At 39.5% G+C, this 20,082-nt stretch overlaps 1 protein-coding gene across 1 annotated transcript in view; it reads right to left on the minus strand.

Moving 5' to 3' along the window:
- The window catches only part of ARHGAP24 (Rho GTPase activating protein 24), a 516,458-nt gene extending 501,680 nt beyond the window's left edge, over positions 1-14,778 (minus strand). The window contains exon 1 of the mRNA XM_025386128.1: positions 14,348-14,778. The gene's annotated coding sequence lies outside the window, so the exon portion shown is untranslated. The remainder of the gene's footprint in view (positions 1-14,347) is intronic.
- Positions 14,779-20,082: the final 5,304 nt, after the last annotated feature.

Here is a 20,082-nt window from a genome sequence, read left to right on the forward strand (position 1 = left end):
ATCAACCTAAAGTAACAAGTTTTGTATGAACACTTGTAAGTACCAATTGCAGGTAGAAAAAATATTCGATCTTGCTTAACAGGAGTGTAAAACTAAACAAATCTATTATATTAAGCAAAGGCAAATGGGAGTTTGCAGAAAGAAGCATTTGTGTTGGAATAAACATATGAAGATGAGAAAAATCTGAGATTTTGGGAACTATATTGAGTGGTCCCTGTGGGGAAAATTTTTATTAATAAATTCTACAAATATCAAGGCTTTTATAATGTCCAGTCATACAAGCTCTGTTTTGGGGAAAAATAAACAAATCTTTTTGATTCTATCAAATACCAGTTGGTGGCCACTAATTTACCACAAACAAAAAGTGCTAAATTCATAGACCTGCAAGAGGTAAATGCATCATTCTAACAAGAGCTGGGGCTAATTAAAACCTTCCCCAAAGCTCCCAAACAAATGTTCTATGACTCGACTGTTTAACTATAGCTCTTAACGGTCAGACAATAATGATGCTTCCCTGCCTCTTATTAAAATCAATTATGGCATAAAATTCAGTCTCTCAGAAGGGGTAAACTGGTTCATGTGTGAATGAATTCTAAAGAGAATTGTCTGTAATTTAACAATGGAATACCAGGAAATTGCAAAGCAAAGAACTACCAACTCAAGAAAAAACATCTAATATCTTTATTTCAAAGCAAAGCTCAGATTTAAGGCAAAATATAACCTGGTTCCTATGAACCAGAGGCCTCTGCTGACTGCCTCCAAGACTGTAAACACAGTTTTAATTGTTCTAGCTACAATTTATGGGTCAACATTGGTATCAGGAATCAATCTCTAATCTTGTAAACAATCACTAGGCCTGTTCCCTGACTACCTTGACAAAAAGCATCACCAACTGTAATTCAGCACACCTCAGGCTAATACAAAATATCACCAGTGATTTTATCACATTCTACCTTAACATGACATATATATTTATTCTCCCTCTCCCTCCCATTTCTGCCCTCTCCAGGCCCATGGCAATATGACCTTTGCATGTCATTTACTCTTGCTGAATAATTCTAGCATTTCACATTAATAATACAGCTCGTAAATGATGTCATACACTAATTGTTTGGCATTTCCATCAAATAGTTCAATATAATTTTATTTTACATAATGGCTATTTCTAAGAGATTAAGGAAATCTTCATTACATCAAACTAATAGAAAACAGCAGTAAAAACAGGCCACTATTATTATGGCTCTATATTTGGTCCAAGTGTTATTTGCTAAACAAATAAGTTCTAACCCTCACAAGCCACTAGGGTCCTATTCTTGCTTGGAAATATATATCAGAAGCACAGTCCCAAAAGGGACACCATTGAGCCATGAGCAAATGTTGGAAGGACATCTAAGTATTTAGTATTCTTTCTTTCGAGCTACAGAAGTAACCCAGTGTTTCTGAGACCACATCCTATATTTTTCAAAGCTTCCTGCAAAGGTATGTGGAGCAGCATCCTCTGGCACCCCACAGCTCAGATGCACAAAGAGCTCACCTTGCTCCAGATGAAGAGTCTGTCTCACCCAGCTGAGCCATGAGCTGCAGGGCCAACTTGCTCTATTTGACCTCTCCTGTTTTAGAAAGGAGTCCTTCTGAGTCGTCAAGCCCTAGTCTCATGCTCATGTCAGAGAAGCTAAGGATACTCCCTGGAATGTTTCACAAATTAAACAGTCAAGGATGGGACCGCAAACAGAGAAAAGAAAAGCCCTGCACAGAAACAACTCTCCCTGTTTCTCACATTTGCACAGCAGTCACCATGAGCTGAATCATCTTTTTCTCTCCTCATCCATTCTCTCACTCACCTTCAGTGATTATTTGACTGGTCAAGGCAGTGCCTAAAGAGATTAACCCGTTATTTTTTGTTTTTATTTTTACTTTCTGCATGAAACCTCTGAAGTGTTAGACACCATCAAACTTACTTTGTTGTTGTTTTTCAGGCACATGAAGAGCATAAAATAATGAACAATTCTGATGTGGTTTGAAGGCTGAATTAATTGAAAATCTACAGTGTGGAGAATATTCAATTTACATTAAATGGGTTCAAATATAATTAATATTATTACAACAAATGTAGAACGAATTAGCTTTAAAATGTAACTAAAAACAAGTTACAAGTTACGCCTTGATATCAACAGGGTACAATTTTCAGTTGCCTTTAGTTGTTCATCTAACCTCCATAAAAATGCTTTTAAAGATGTTAATTACACATTCTCTTTCTCTTTTTTCAGCCAAAATTACACCTCCCTTTTCCCCCCCCCTCCTGTGGAGGGGTTAAGACTCAGGTTTACCGGCCGGGCGCGGTGGCTCAGGCCTGCAATCCCAGCACTTTGAGAGGCCGAGGCAGGTGGATCACGAGGTCAGGAGATCGAGACCATGCTGGGTAATATGGTGAAACCCCATCTGTACTAAAAAGACAAAAAATTACCCGGGCGTGGTGGTGCGCACATATAGTCCCAGCTACTTGGGAGGCTGAGACAGGAGAATGGCGTGAACCCGGGAGACGGAGCTTGCAGTGAGCCGAGATGGCGCCACTGCACTCCAGCCTGGGGGACAGAGCAAGACTCCATCTCAAAAAAAAAAAAAAAAAAAAAACCAGAAAGACTCAGGTTTACCAAAAAATGTCACAGGGAGCAGGAGTTTCTTTCGTGGAAAATATCAAGGTGGCTTTGGCTTGCTAGGCAACAATTTTATCCATACAACACCTTTCATACCTACAGTATCTCACAGCTGAATAGAAGCAGTAGTTTAAAAAATATACACAGCAACCAAGCAAACCAAGGACTTCACAAATGAAGGAGTAAGATGAAAGAGGGAAATGAATTTTAAGAAAATGATCCTGTAATTTGTTTCCAAAGCAAAGTTCACCTTAAATCTGAAAACGTTACAAAGGTTCTTGACAAGGCCCTGGATGAGTCACTCCTGCTGAAGGAGCTTTATCCTTAGCCTGACCCAGAATTTACAAAGCCAGTACAAATGCAGGAGGAGGCCAGTACAAATGCAGTTCAAGAGAAGGGACAGGAAGTACTCAGTATATTGTATAGCACCGTTAATCTAGTAGCATTTCTTATCACAGGGAATGAAATCTGTGCATGCAATGCTTTCGTCATAGCATTTATTTCAACTCAAGAAATGTTTAGTTACATTGAATGGAAATTTCCATAAGCTACTTCATTAAAAATATGGCTGTCATCAAGAAACTAGTAATTTAAAGGAACTATTACTAGTATGTCCTTAAGTTATATTTGCTCACTGTACTAACAGAGCCAAGATTTTCACTGCTTTTCTTACTGCATCGTCAATACATAGTGCAGAAAGCTGGAGGTTGTTCTCTCTCATGCATCATAAACACCAGTTGTCATCTAAGAATAGATATTGTTTGAATTTGTTTTACTGAAACGGCAGAAAGTATGATTTTATTTCCAATTTCCCAAATGATTTTACAAAATATGAAGTTAAAACTCAATCTTTTAACTTAATTAGCCAGTTTTTCAATGGGGAGATCTTTTATATTTGAGGAAGAAAGATTCATTGTAGTGACGGACCATCACACACATATTGCAGGACATTTGGTATCTTGACCCTTGTATTAAATGCCAGTAGTTTCATCTAGTAATTGTCATGATTAAAAAAAAAAAAAAAAAAACCACCCTCATACATTTTCAAATTCCTCCTTGTTAGTGTGTCACATATCCCCCCCAAAACCACAGCTGATGAAAACTAGCCCAATGGTACCTGAAATCCGTCAAGGAATGGTCACACCAAACTTTATCAGGTTATAGATATCCCTTCCAGATCCTCACTCCTCTATAAAATCAAATACCCATTTTTCGGAGTCCTGCCAAATGCATACACATAGCCACAGTCTTATCAAAATTATTCTAAATGATCGGGTGCGGTAGCCTGTAATCCCAGCACTTTGGGAGGCCGACCTGAACAGAGCACTTGAGGTGAGGAGTTGGAGAGCAGCCCGGCCAACATGGTGAAACCCCATCTCTACTGAAAATGCAAAAATAAAAGTAGTCAGGCATGGTGACTCATGCTTGTAATACCAGCTACTCAGGAGGCTGAGGCAAGAGAATAATTTGAACAGGGGAGGCAGAAGTTCCAGTGAGCCGAGATCACCACTACACTCCAGACACGGTGACAAAGTGAAACTGTCTCAAAAAAGAAAAAAAAAAAAAAATGTTCAAAAGGAGCACACTGCCATTTGGCAGCATAAACTTTTCAATGTTGGAACAACCTTAGAAAGAATTTACTCTAACCCTCTTATTTTACAGGTAAGGAGACTGAAGTCTAGAAAAAGTAAGTGATTTGCCTAAGTTCTTAGGCACTAATTAATACCAGAGGTAGGATTAGAGTCTACATCTTCCTAAATCTTTTCTCAATGTCCATCTCACTTTTCTCCAACCATAGCATTTATTTAAACAAAAAATTAAGGAGAACCTTTCGAAACATACAGTTAATATATATACCTACTGAAAGCCTACTATTTAAATATCCGAGGCAATTTTGTTTGTTTGTTTGTTTGTTTTGTTTTTGAGACGGAGTCTCACTGTGTCGCCCAGGCTGGAGTGCAGCGGTGCGACCTGGCCTCTCTGCAAGCTCTGCCTCCCGGGTTCACGTCATTCTCCTACCTCAGCCTCCCGAGTAGCTGGGACTACAGGTGCCCGCCACCACGCCCAGCTAATTTTTTGTATTTTTTTTTTAGTAGAGACGGGGTTTCACCATGTTAGCCAGGATGATCTCAATATCCTGACCTCGTGATCCGCCCACCTCAGACTCCCAAAGTGCTGGGTTTACAAGCAGGAGCCACCGTGCCCGGCCCCAAGGCAATATTTTTTTAAGGAAAAAAATGAAAAAGAATACCTTCAAGTCTTTTCTAGCGAACCTGGATGAAGTGTTTTCAAATGGGATACTTTTAAGTCTTAAAGGAAATACAGTCTACCAACCATAAACCAAATACAACAGTAAATGACGGCCGGTGGCTCATGTCTATAATCCTAGCACTTTGGGAGGCTGAGGCAGGCAGATCACTTGAGGTCAGGAGTTCGAGACCAGCCTGGCCAACACGGTGAAACCCTATCTCCACTAAACATACAAAAATCAGCCTGGCGTGGTCGTGTGCGCCTATAGTCCCAGCTACTTGGGAGGCTAAGGCAGAAGAATCACTTGAACCCAGGAGTTGGAAGTTGCAGTGAGCAGAGATGACACCACTGCACTCCAGCCTGGACAGCAACTGAGACCATGTCTCAAAGAAAAACAGAAACAGAAACAGTAAATGACATTACACACAATGAACAAAGGCGGGTGAGTAAAATATAATCTGCTTGCCCTTTTAAATAATGATGTACAATCATCAAATACCTTAAATATACTCACTGTTTTCTTTGAGGGAAAAAAATTCTCAGCGTACAAATTTATATTTCTATTTTTATCAAATTTTTGTCATCAGTGTTATTACTGCATTAACTCCATTGCCAATTTCCCATCTGCCTGTGCTTTTCAAAATAAATATGTCAATTAATAAAATATCCAGTGTTGCCTTTATGAGTTTTTAATAATTTCTAACTGTACAGCCATTTAGGCATCTGAACTATTATCATTAAAATATTTCAAATTGAATATACTTTAGATTGCCTGGGCTCGGGGCAACATACAAAGAATGTATAGTTCTAGAAGAAGGTACAGAATCTAGCTAGTCTGCATCCTTTTACATATAAACTTTAAGTCTGTGGGACTCACCCAGCTGCACTATGAGTAGATGCCATAGGAAAATAGGGAAAAAACCTACACAAAATCGAAGTCACACAAACACTGGACAGCATCCTGTGGCCAGTTAAGATCTTCAATCAATACAATATCAATGTGTACTTTTAATCACTCTTAAGCATTTAGATATATCTTAAGTATCTAGCTTTTTCATGATTTCCAAATGCCACAATAATAAGTGGTCCTCAAGCTTTAGTGTACATCAGAGTCACCTGGAGACCTTATTTAAGGCAATGGCTGGTCCTGGGTGGGACATGGTAATTTGCATTTCACAGGTGGAAGTGATGCTGCTGGTCCCGGTACCACACTTGAGAACTGCACCCTTAAAGGTTTTAAAAATATTTATTTTTTGACAGTTATAAATAATCAGAAGCACATTTTTCATTTCTACCCAGTGTATGAAATGCACACACACACACACACACACACAAATTAAAACATATGAAACAATTTTTATTTATTTATATGTTTTATTTAATTTATTTATTTATTTATTTTTGAGATGGAGTCTCACCCTTGTTGCCCAGGCTGGAGTGCAATTGTGCGATCTCGGCGCACTGCAACCTCTGCCTCCTGGGTTCAAGCGATTCTCCTGCCTCAGACTCCTGAGTAGCTGGGATTACAGGTGCCCCCTACCACATTTGGCTAATTTTTGTACTTAGAGACAGAGTTTCACCATGTTGACCTCAGGTGATCCACCCGCCTCAGCCTCCCAAAGTGCTGGGATTATAGACGTGAGTCACAGTGCCTGGCCTAATTTTACTACATATAATGAACACTACGTTTTTTCCATCTATTCTGTCTTATTCTATTCCTTTCCATTCAAAAAGAAATGTTGGTCATAAGCCAGTAATTTGATTTTATGACCACTGCTAGATTAAGACCTACAATTGGAAAATACTGCTCATGATTCCCTCTGTTAATCACTGAATTTAATCATAACTATTAACTTGTATTGATATTTATCAGGTGCCAGACACCCCTCCAGTCTTTTCATACATTGTTCACTTCATAAATTAAGAAGTCATATTAACACTATGAAGTAGGTGTCATTAAATGCCCATATATATGGAGAGGAAAACTATAGTTAAAATCGGTGAACGCAACTTCCCCAAGGTTGCAGGGCTTAAGCATATCAGAGCCAGATTAGAATGTAGGTCTAATTCCAGAGTATAACAGTACAGGTTGCTCTTTTGGAGTAAGATACTTTAATTTGAATCCCAGATCTACCATGTACTGGGTGTGTGACTTTTGGTGAGCTACTAAGCCTCTCTAGGTTTTGGTTTTCCCATCTATAAAAGAGACATAGGGCTCATGTAGGAACTGTGAGGATTAAATGAGATAACCTAGGACAAGCACAGGGCCAAACTAGCACATAGTAAGGCTTCAATCATTGTTATCTATTCTTACATAGAAATGGCATTCTTAATTGCCACATCAAACATTGTCTCCTTTCCCTTTCCCTTGGCTTTTAGTTCCCGGTACTGTCTCTGGATTTGCCTTTTCTCCTGATTTCTTGGCTTCTGGCACTTGTTATCCTGTGACCTTGCTTCTGCCCTTCCCCCTTTCATCCTCCCTCCGCAGCTTGACCTGTTGTGCAGGGGTTCTCAGACCTCCTCATGAGGCAGTTCCCATGGCTTCTACCTGTCTCCAGGCACAAAGACCCCAGCTCCTCCTTGGAACCCACCAACCTTACCTAACCTTATAGGTACCACAAAGTTATTCCACAATGAAAGCATAAGTTGTCACCAACAAATGAAGTCTCTAATCAACAAATTATTTAGAAATGTGAGAAAGCAGAGATCTGCTGTATAACCCATATATGACGTTATATAAAATCATCAGCATTTCACTTGACCATTTCACAATGACATACCATAACGGGATGTGAAAACCAAAATGACACTGAAGGTAGTATTTGTGTGGCTAATCCTGGATTTACACAGTTAGGTTGCAAGAAGATAACATCAGGCTCTTTTGACTACCCCGGATCATCTTTTCTTGCTGGAAGCTTCTCCATATAAGAAAATTTTAAACCTGATATTTCCAACAAAATGAAACAATTGAAGATGACTCTTCAAGGTAGCTATAGAATTCTCTTCTCTAGGTATCTCCTTAAACAGGAGTGAGATGCACTCCAATAATTCCTCTAATAAATGCCCCTTCTCTGAGAAAGACTGACTTTGAAATCCCATTCTCTGTAGCTCATTTTACTTCTGTGTGCCCAGTAAGTACTAACACTACTAACCCAATTTTTCTTCTTTTCTCAGTTGCTATCTCCCCAAAGAAATCATCCTTTTTTGTTTTATTTCAGCTTTCCCAAGCTGGGCCTCTATTCTTAAACTGGGGACCACTTGCCTCCTCTTTCCCTCCACCTGTTGCTCACAGTGCTCCCAGGGCCTATGTCCGCATTTCATGGAATGAAGTAATGGATATAGATTACTGGATCTCTGTGAACCACACCTTTCCTGTTCACTTCTCACCAGAAAATAGTCTGGTTAGGCTAATCACTATAGATTGATTCAGTTACTAGCCTATGGTAGATGGAGCCTCTTTTCTCACTAGCCAACCTTGGTAGTGGTAACCCATCCCACAGGTCCCAACTCATCAGCACTAGAATTATGTTATCTAAAATATAAATGGAAACTTCCGTAAGCCATTTCATTAAAAATATGGCTGTCATCAAGAAACTAGTAACTTAAAGGAACTATTACTAGAGAGCTCCAAGGCCAGTTCATCATATTGAGATCAGGGTGACGAAACCCATGAAATATGCAGTTTATTATTCTAAAATTCAAAAGTGAAAAGCACTGCGAGGAAGGGGACATAGTAAATATGGCAAGGGATTTGGACTTATGCAGATGTGGTTTTGATGTTCAAGTCTACATTACCTTGGGTAACTTTATTTACCTCTTTGAACCTAAACAAACCCATACAATAGTAATAAAAATATCTAGATTAAATATAACATAGATTACATCTAGAATTACTAATTCTAATTACTACTAGAATCAGAAGTAATGTATGTAAAAATATCTCATGAAATACTTGGTACATAGAAGAAATATTTAATTCTTTAGGATGATTATTACTATGAGAGTCTTAGATTCAAAGAGAGAGAAAAAAAACTCAAGACAAAATGAAAGTTATATTCTCCCTTTGGAGAATTTGAAAAATTACTTTGTTTTTTGAAGGCTCAATTTGATGGTTTGAAAACAGCCCTAATTACAGCTCCATCAGCCTCAATTTATTGATAGATTCAATTTGTAAGAAAAAAACCAAAAGGTTTTCTCTTATATTTCTCAGCAATATCCCTAAGGGAATTCTTCTATACATCTGTGATACACATATTGAAAAGAACTCACGTTTGACCTTAGTATCTACTTTCAAAGTTACTAAAACGTGATTTTTTTTCTAAGTTTTTTTTTTTTTTTTTAAATGTAGAATTTGGAAGAAAGGTCATTTTATCTATCAGGGAGTATAAAAGGACTACAGAGAATGTTTCAAGGAACTACAAAAAATGACTTAGAAAAAAAAGATTGGTTCCAAAACACTAAAGCCATACCATATAGATTTATAAATATTTAATTGCATCAAGAAAAAAAAAGTGATGTAACTATTCAATCTATTTTCATCATGGATTTAACTTAACTTAATTAGCTTAGTACACTTATGGGTATCATAAGGGTATTAAAAGTTACATTAAGATGATGTGAAACATGTCATATGAAAACTTTGACTAGCGTACAATTGAGCATCAAATTTAGTTTGGAGCTTTTTGGGTGACAAGTCAAAATGAGAAGCATGGTGAATTTTTAGCCTGTCCTTTTTCTAACGAAAAAATCCCAGTAGTTAATCAGAAGAGATATACTTTTAAAAATTCCCAGCAGTCAATGCAAAAAGGAATTTATCATGGAAATCCTTATATAAAGAATTTGAAATGCATAACACAAGGTGCCAAGATATTTCTTTCCATTTCAGCTCATCTCTTTTATATTGGCTCTCAGTAGTTAAAAAAATGCGGGGGGTATCATATTAAAGCATAGTATAATAAAGACATTTTGACATTTTAACAAAAAAGTATTTTAATGTGATTATAGTAAGTACATTTCTGGTTATGTAGTTTGATATACATAGAGAGTTTAGAAAACATAGAGCAATTAGCAACTGGACTATTACTCTTAAATATCAGTGATGGTAGTTCCAGGCTTTTCGGAGATGCTGAATAAGGAAGAATTTGCGCTTTCAATCCCTGGCTATACCCTGAACCACACGTATGAATTCTTGATCAAAATATGTATTATCCACGTGCCAACTGGCAGGTATACACGTGACAAAGGTAACATTGCTCTGAAAATAAAATAAACCCATATGTATTTTAGTCTAAACAGTGTGTAAGTCCCTTTCTACATATTAGTCAGCAAAAATAACTACAGACAAGGACAATTTTTTTTCAGGAGGAAACTTTGGATTTACCTTAGTGCTCAAATGAGATGAAAAGAAAATCAATATAATAAAGAAAACAGTAACATGAAAGATGGTGTCCCTCTAAATTTCCTCTTCTCCATCCAGTTCCACATTCTCCTTTAATTAAACTTGATTTCCCTCAAGCACTAGCACTCCAGATAATTATTAAATAGCCAAAATTAGTGTTTCTATTTTGTTTGATTAATTAAGACTATTGCCCATTCCATAAGCAGGATCTCCAAATTTAACTTCATTATTAGTCCTCACAGCCAAATTCAGGACCTCCCACTGGGATTTCATAGATTACAGATTTTATAGTACAATATAAAAAACAATTGTGGAAAATGTATATCTATTATAATTGTTTCTGTTTTCTTTAAACTCAAGTGTATTTTGTGATTTCTAAAAGAAAAAGATGATTTCACAGTAGTTTTTGTTTGTTTTGCTTTTGCTTTAGATATGCAAAAGCACAATATTTCATCTATTATAGAGATTAAATAGGCATGTGTGGGCTGGTCTGAAAAGTAAATTATGTTTTGTAGCATTGTTATATTTGGAAAATGAACTCTGAGACCAAATAGACATTTTTCAAATGGACTTCTGGGATGTAACTATCTTCATAAGTTGGAGTATACCAGTATTTCATGTATTTATGACTTTACTAGCCCATTTATTGGGGAAACATTAACAGATATCTACTATGTTTCAAATACTGGGCTGGGGGCTTGGATTCGGGTGGCTCCCCCACCACCAATTTACCCAGTGAGGAACTCACAGCAGTTGTGAGAGAGGACAGGGAAATACATAAAAATTATTGCAACAATTATTCAAAGTATATTCAAAATGCTATAGAAGCAGACAAGATGAAATGATTAATTCTTCATAGAATTGGGTAAGTTTTCCCAAAGGAAGTTCCACTGGAAGTGAGCCACCAAGAATCAAGAGGGACTTTCAGGCAGAGGGCATTCCAGGAGAATGAATCCACGAACCAGAGATCAGAAGTCTGAACACTGAGGAGACCTTATACAGAAGGGGGAGCTAAAAAGAAAGCGCTTGGAAGAGTTTTCAGAAGCTATACTAGAGAGTTTAAATATTGTAAGTTGTTGGGATCCAACAAAGGTTTTAGAAAAAGAGACTTACACAGTTAGATCTGACTTTGTAAAGATTAATTGTAGCAATGCCACCGTGGAGTGTAGATGCTGCTTTTTTGCACACATGTACACAATAACCACTGAAAACAGAATATTCTTTGATTCTTCATCACAATAATCCCTCCACTTCCAAATGTGCTTGTACTTAGCTGCTGAAGCCATCAGAACCTCGTAAAGTTTGAGTTTGTGTAGCAATGACAGACGGGTTACCAATGCGAGACTCGATGTGAGGCTCCCACTCTTCACATGAAGAACATTAACTTCATGGCTAAGCTGACCATTTAACAATTGTATTTTTAAATATCTTTCTGTTTCTGGGAGAGATCTTAGTCCTTTAGCCATGGCTTTAAGAGCAAATAGGCATCGTTCCATTTTAAATATCTTCTGCTTTTTCCTCTATAAAATGTGATCAGTGAAGAATGGATGTCTCAGGCTCTTGTTATTACCAACCTCCTCCACACCCACATGTAACCAGTTGGGTGGCTGTCCCTTGTTACTGGGGTCCAGACTGAGGCTCTACCTGCCTTCCCCATCTTGTTTTTCCAAAGCACCCATTTGTACCAGAAACTGAAACATGGCAGAAAGAAGGAATCAGCATGACATAGCTCAATTCATGGGAAAAGAACCCTGGCCAGAAAATTCACAAGAAAATAACTACAAGCAACTAAGACAGTGCTACAGCACCGCACACACTAAGAACAGGAAACAAATGCATGGCCTGAACTGTACAGTAGCACCGCCTGCTTTCAGCCCTGAGAAACCAACCCAGACTCTTATCGAGCCAGAAAGAAAACACTCGTCAATGGGCCAGTAGGTCACAGTGAAAATATTAAAGGAACTGTTGGTAAACACCAACAGGGCTTTGGCTAAGACAGCAAAATAATCAGACTCAGACTACTCATCACCACCTGTTGCACATTCCTCACCCTTCCTGCCCCTCCCTACCCTTCACCCTGGAGAGTCCAAGATCACACAGTAAATAAAACCATGATCCGTGAAAGCTCTCAGAGCTTTGGCCATTACTATCTCCAGCAAAAGCTGAAAGGATTTCCCTGGGGATTTCAGCCAAAAACACTTTTACACTTAAATCTATGTTCTAGTCTGGAAGAGTGCATTGTCATTTGTTCTGCAGTGGATTTTCTTCTAGATAACTTCTTTCCCACTTACTATCAGGCTTATATTTTCAAAATAGTTCAGATTCACGGTATGTAAGGCGCAGAAGACTACTACAGAGAAACCACCCTCATCTCAAATCCAAACCCCCTGAGATGAAGTAATAAAACCAAGCAATATAGTTGAAAGCCAAGGACGGTCCGAGTTTCAACAGCCCCTCCACATGCAGAAAGAATTACAGGATTTTCCTAGTACCATACCTCTTTTATATTCCTTCCACATACCTCAAACTAAATTCCAGATCTGAAAAACTCAGTTTATATCTTATTCCCACTTAAAGGTCTTCCACCAAGAATATACCTCCTGTGAATGGTAGGATGTTATTTATTTCAGAGTTTTGTCAATATTTCTGTCCTCCGAGATGTAAAGGGGAAGTCTCTGACCACTCAGTAATGACTCTAGAGAGAACAGATTTCTGGACTTGCTACCTGAAGGTCAGGCAGTCAGGGAAGATAAAAGGGTAAGTTTTATTACTGAGCTCTCTTAGAAGTTGAAATATGCCCAGAGAAGAGGAAGTATTAAGAAATGTAAAAGGGGGAGTGAGATCTTCACAAGTCTGATGTGACTTTATTGTTGTTTCCTGGCTTTTTCTAATATATTCATTCTGTGTGTTTTGTTTTACAATGCCCAGTTCAATAGCATCATCCATTTTTGCCCGAAGGATTGGTTTTGAGCTCTAATTGGAACTGGGGACAGATTGTTTGTATTTAATCTGTCTGTACATCTTCTACTCAGTAACTGAGTAAAGCTCTTAAACTCTACTGCAAATATCCCTGGATTCCAATGAATTTGTCTTACTTAGTAGACATAGCAACACATATTGTTTTATTTATGGATAAGCAAAGCCTTAACAACTTTTATATTCCAAATGCTCAGCACGATTTATTTATTTCCTCTTTTGAGAAAGAGCTGAAACAATGATGCTGTGGAAGGTTAAAAAAAGAGTAACATAAAATGTGCTGGAAACAGAAATTACTTGGAGTTAATGTTTAATTCAAATGAATTAAACGAGATACAGTCTACAAAGAAGTCTGGGCTCCCTGTTACTGGTTGATATTGAAAACCTATCTAAGGAATTCAGAGTAACGTTATCTCCCTTCTATTTGGGTACCTATAAAAGAAATGCAGTCTTAAGTATTTTCTAAAAACGAGAACACATTACATGTTGATCATTAAATGTTACTTTTAAAAAAATTTAGACAAAATATTTTGAGTGGCTTGAAATTCACCAAATATTCCCTAACGCTTTGTGTTTACAAATATATCTATATATTTTATAATATATATTTCTAATATATAAAATATATATTTATATTTTTAAAACATATTTTATACTTATAAAATAAATATTTTTACAAATACATATGTTTAATATTAAAACCTATCTTTGTGTGCCTGTTATATAGAGAACTCCTATAAGATACTAGAGGAAACAAACAGGGGGAAGGGGAGGATGGATACCGAGAGGAAATTGAATTGTACAAAGGGTTTTTATTAATTCCATCTATTTTTAAAGCCAGGACATACTACCAGCTTGCAGTCTCCCGGCGCGCGCGCGCGCGCACACACACACACACACACACACACACACACACACACGCACGCACGCTACATCAGCTTGGGATTCCTGCTATCCCTCCCCGCCCCCAGCAGCCCCCGCCCCCAGTAGCCCCCTCCCCCGGCGCAGGCAGCCTTGTCGGTCCCTCCCGCGGTGGCTCCGTGCACTCCCTCACGACCGCATCACCTACCCTGCTGGGACTTCAAGACAGACGCGGGACTGGCTGCTGCTCCGAAGGAAAAGCCTCCCAGGACCAGCAGTAAGAAAATGCAAAGAAAAAAAGGTGGTAGTGAGGCTCGTTTACTTTCCACAACAAGCGGAAGTGTTGAACCCCATGCACTAGGCTGCTCCGCAGCGCGGGTTTCGGAGGAAATTGACGGCCGAGAGAGCTGCGCCTGCGGTGGAAAGTTGGGGGGATTCCCCCAGCCACCCGCGCCAGGCTCCTTTCTGGTCCCCGCCGCAGCCTTGACAGCTCCCCTGGTCTCCGAGCCCCTCCAGAGCCCTGCTGGTTTCCACCCGGAGCTGGGCTGTGTTGCCACATGCACTTGAGAAATCCTAGCAGTTGCGCAAAGAGTCCCAGAAGTTAGAAAGGGTGATTGTGTGTGAATGTGTAAATATACAGTACAAGAGGCTGGAACAACTGAGTGGGGCCAACCCTCAGATACAGCCCGAGGTTTCAGATTTCATTTGGCAACTGGTAGCTTCACAGGACTCGAGCCGCACTAGAGGGGAGACCGGCAGGAGCCCCGCCCTCCCAACGCCTGGGTTATCTGAGAGCCTGAGCTACACCGCCGGGCTCCACCGACAGAATGCGCCCTGCCTGGTTCCTCCGCATCTGGCATTGCTCGTTCCTTTCAAGTGCATCATAGATACGTGTTGGTCACAGATCTGGGGCTGTGGGCGCGAGAAGGTTGGTGAATACAAGTCTCCTGCCCTCAGGGAGCTCTGCATTTCATTGGCCAAACCTCACACGCCGGTTTTACTTCCTTCTACCAACTCTCTGTCTCGCTAAAATTTTATTTCTCCAATCAGAATTACCTGGGCCATTAAACCAGTATTCCTGGAAATGCACATTTAGATGGATGCCCTCTAGTTAGAGCCTTAGAGAAATTCAAAGTATAATTACTTTCTTACTGTGGTGTAAGAACTCTCGGAATTACACAATATGAGGCAAAAAGACAAACAAACATTGTTTCGATGCCGGCCGTCTCTTCCCACCATCACCAAAATGTCTGTTTCAAATTATGAACTTACAGTTGTGGTTACCTGGCATGCTGAATAAAATTATTTCAAAAAGCTTTGTAAACATCTCTGTTTTAGAAGGCCACTTACAGTGGCACTTTGGAAGGCCAAGGCAGGAGGATCGCTTGAGCCCAGGGGTTTCAGACCAAAATTGGCAATATAATGAGACTCCTGTCTTTACGAAAAAATTAAAAAAAAAAAAAAAAGTTCGGCGTGGCAGCGCATGCCTGTAGTCCCAGCTACTCGGGAGGCTGAAGTGGGAAGATCTCTTGAGCCCAGGAGGTCAAGGCTGCCATGAGCTATAATTGTGCCACTGCACTCCAGCCTGGGTGACAGAGTGAGACCCCATCTCAAACAATTACTACTACTACTACTAATAATAAAATCTCTCTTTTAGAAATCATCACCGGATATCCTGAAGACACATAATGGGGGTGTTCTCACTAGGGAGCTCCAGTGAGAGAAGGATATAGAAGAAGAGCACATGTTCAGTTTTAGAAACACCAAAAATAAAAAGCTGAGTGGACTCTGATATGTTTTTCCTTTTTATCCTCTTTCTCCAAGTTCTTGGAGAAACCAATCTACCCCTTCCCATGCTGAGGTCCTACTATAAACTTGATTTTCTGGCGGGAGAATTCTCAGCCCTTTAATGAATCAAATTAATTTGTGTGGGGAAAAAATTGTGTTTCATATTTCATTTAAAAAGTATGTATGGAATTCCTAAGATAGAAGTAATGTAACTTATTATCTAATTGGTGGGAATAAGTGACCTTCATCAACCCACATGGCCTTACATGTTCTAGCAACACCCCGGCAGGTGAATGCTGAGGGGCAGTTTCAGATGAAAGCTGGAAAATGATAACACAAATGAAATTTGCACACATTTGATGGACTCAAACACCTCAGGAAGACAAATGCCAATAATTACGATTCAAGATTGGGACATTTACAAAAACCAAGGAAACTGTCACATCAGTAACTTATTTCAGGATCTAACAAATATTACCACAGCAATTTAGTCTCAAAGTAATACAAAACTGAACTCAGGGTGGTTACTGGGTAGTCTCTAGTCCAAAAGATTAAGACACACCTCTAACACACACACTCGCTATGTTCAAGGCCTTTTCCTTCCCATCTTCTGGTTCTGTCTCCACCCTTTCCAATTGATAGTACTTCATTGGTGTGTGTGATATATGTGATTATCTTAAGCTAGAAAGTACAACAGAAGGAAAGGATGATTGTCACTTGGGGATTAGACAGTTGAGAGGATAGGAAAGGAGTTATATCCAACAATACAAACGCCTTCTTCCCCTCCTACTTAGAAAGAGATGGACCATTGCATTCCTTGTCTAGAAGCCCCTCAGCAAGGAGTCTGTTACAAGAGAATACAACCTGAACTAGAAACTGCGTGGTGTTCTCTGCCCTCTGACTATACTATTCGACTCTTATTGTAGATTAATTGGGACCAGGGGACATCCCTTATATGTATTGTAGCATCTTTAAAGGAGAGAGTAAACTCTTCAACAAGACCCTTGAAACCTGATTCTAGTCAGAGAATGCTGATGTGACTGATACAGACTCCAGGGAGGTGGTGTCCGACATTCAACTCCCTGAGTCCCTGCTCAGAACTTGCCCAGAGGGTTACTTAAAGCTGAGTTTTATCAGTCAACCTCAATTATGAGTTAAAGGTGTGCCTCAAACCAACTCTACAAAACTCAGAAATGATTCAAGGGTGAGGGCTAACTTTCCAGGATCTTCAAGTCCTAGACACCTTTAGGAAAAAAGTCTATGAAAGGTCAGTATAATGGCAGGCAGAGTTTGAAGGACTTCAGTATTTACAGGGAGGATGTATAATACTCTAGGACCAGGGGGATTCCAGAGATCTAGAAATGAAAGCGGAGGAGGAGAGAAGGAAGATAATGGACATACTACATTTGGACAAGTTGTTTGAGTGTTGGTGTTGCCAGAGTCAAGGAAAGAAACCCCCTCCACAGACAAAGCCCCCTGGACACTGATTCTATCAAGCCATTCTTTCAATGGAATTTAGTTAGGGAAAGCTTAGCCAGTGTTTCTACAATTACTTTGTCTAATATTTAAAGTATATGGCTCAAATGTTACTATTAAATGAGTATGGATTAAAATGTATTTTAATGTACTTCGCTAACTTAAAAATTGCAAAGTTTTTCACCAGATTCCATGTCAGATTCTTTGAAAACCTTAGCATAGAGTAATTCATTGTCATATTACCCAATTGTCCATTAATATCAGATACTGGAGCTTTTTAATTATGTTTACTTTTAAGAAAACATAAATTCCTAAGAGGGCAAAAAACACAGTAACAAAACTGAATAGTCAAGAATTGCCAAAATCCTAACATTTTCAACAAGCTCTCACCAACAATGCAGAATTTGTGTGGGTACTGGGATTTGCCAAGATCTGATTTCAGGATTCAGATAGAAGTCTATGCCTTTTAAAGCATGTCTGTTTCTAAACATCTGTTCTTGTTTTTTCTTTTTATTTCCTGGTAGAAGTTTCTTTTCTATAAAGTCCAGCTTTGTCTGAGCTACGTAAGGTGGAAAGAGATTCAGGGAGCTTCGTGCCTACCCTCTCCAACACTTTGGATCACATGACTCAGGGAAAGATGTACTACTGTTGTTAAAATGGCGGGGAAAGATCAGTCCAGCTAAATACCTGTAAGTAAGATAACAAAGGAGAGAAAGAGCATGATAGAAAAATCTGCAGTGTCCATGGGTCATCCATGGCCTCTATAATTCCACCACATGCCTTCTAACAGTCAACAGCTTTAAAAATGAAGCACATTATGTGCCCATTCAGATCCTGAGAGGAACCTGGTATCAACCATCACCACACTTTCTTTGAATTCACATATTTTTGGGTCACACTCTCTCATTCACCAGACCCCCAAAGTAGATGGTTCCAAAAATATCAATGATTAAATTTACTTTCAAAGTACTGTCTATTGGTTTTTGTCTAATTACAAAATTAATTAGCTCAACTCATGAAACTTGGAAGCTACAGAGAATCTTAAAAGAAGAAATTCAAAACTGCCCATGATCTCCCTACTTAGAGATAAGTAAAAACATTTTGAATATGTCCAGTATGTCCAATTGTTTTTTACCTCTGTGTATGTGCCTATTTTGTATAATGATTTGGATCATATTATTAACCAAAGCAAGATCCTTTTGGCGTGGGCCCAGAGTCAAACCTTGGTTTCCAATCAAGATGTTCCTTTTTGAGACAGCGTCTCACTCTGTCCCATGGGCTGAAGTGCAATGGCTCCATCTCAGTTCAATGCAGCCTCGACCTCCCAGGCTCAAGGGATCCTCCCCACTCAGCTTCCTGAGTAGCTGGGACCACAGGCATGCATCACAAAGCCTACTTAATTATTTATTTTTTTTTTTTTTTTGACGGAGTCTAGCTCTGTCCCCCAGGCTGGAGTGCAGTGGCATGATCTCAGCTCACTGCAGGCTCTGCCTCCCGGGTTCACGCCATTCTTCTGCCTCAGTCTCTCGAGTAGCTGGGACTACAGGCGCCCGCCACCTCGCCCAGCTAATTTTTGTGTTTTTAGTAGAGACGGGGTTTCACCTTGTTAACCAGGATGGTCTCAGTCTCCTGACCTCGTGATCCGCCGGCCTTGGCCTCCCAAAGTGCTGGGATTACAGGCTTGAGCCACCGTGCCCAGCCCTAATTTTTTATTTATTTTTTAGAGATGAAGTCTCTACAAGTTACCCAGGCTGGTCTCAAACTTCAGGGCTCAAGCGTCCTCCTGTCTCAGTCTCCCAAAGTGCTGGGCTTACAGGCGTGAGCCACTGCTCCCAGTCTCAAAATGCTTCTTTTTATGCTGTTTAAACCTAAATTCAGGAATTTGCTGGATTCTGTTAAAGAATTAATCTCGGCTGGGCATGGTGGCTCATGCCTGTAATCCCAGCACTTTGGGAGGCCGAGACAGGCGGATCACAAGGTCAAGAGGTTGAGACCATCCTGGCTAACACGGTGAAACCCCCTGTCTACTAAAAATACAAAAAATTAGCCAGGCGTCGTGGCGGGCACCTGTAGTCCCAGCTGCTTGGGAGGCTGAGGGAACAGAATGGCGTGAACCTGGGAGGCAGAGATCACACCACTGCACTCCAGTCTAGGCGACAGAGCGAGACTCGGTCTCAAAAGAAAGGAAAAGAAAAAAGAATTAATCTCTGCCTTCCATGATGTGCAGATTTTCTCCAATCAGCTCCCAGAGAAAGTTTCTGCTTTATACCTACTCTAGTCATTTCTAAATCCCTTACTAGTCTAGAATTTCCTTGTGCTTTGTTGACTCACAATTTCTCTAAGACAACCTTTAATATGCAGTCATTCACATTTTAGCTCAACACATTCTCTATCCTTTCTCTACTCGCTTATGAGTACAGGCATATGTGTGTGCATGCACACACACACACACACACCAGGAATGTTTAATATCACATATGCATACTCATAAAATGAAATAATTCTCCAGACATGCAGCTGTTCACTTGTGGGCTCAACTCTTAGTGTAATACTGAATGACATTTAAAATATTTAGAAATCTAATTGTACCTGAGCAACAACAGAATGGGCTTACTGTGACTACACATGCCATTTTGTAGATTTCAAGAATATTCACATTTTAGAATCTTCTAAGTTTTT

Source organism: Theropithecus gelada, chromosome 5 (assembly GCF_003255815.1).
Source record: "Theropithecus gelada isolate Dixy chromosome 5, Tgel_1.0, whole genome shotgun sequence".
Taxonomy (NCBI): Eukaryota; Metazoa; Chordata; class Mammalia; order Primates; family Cercopithecidae; genus Theropithecus; species Theropithecus gelada.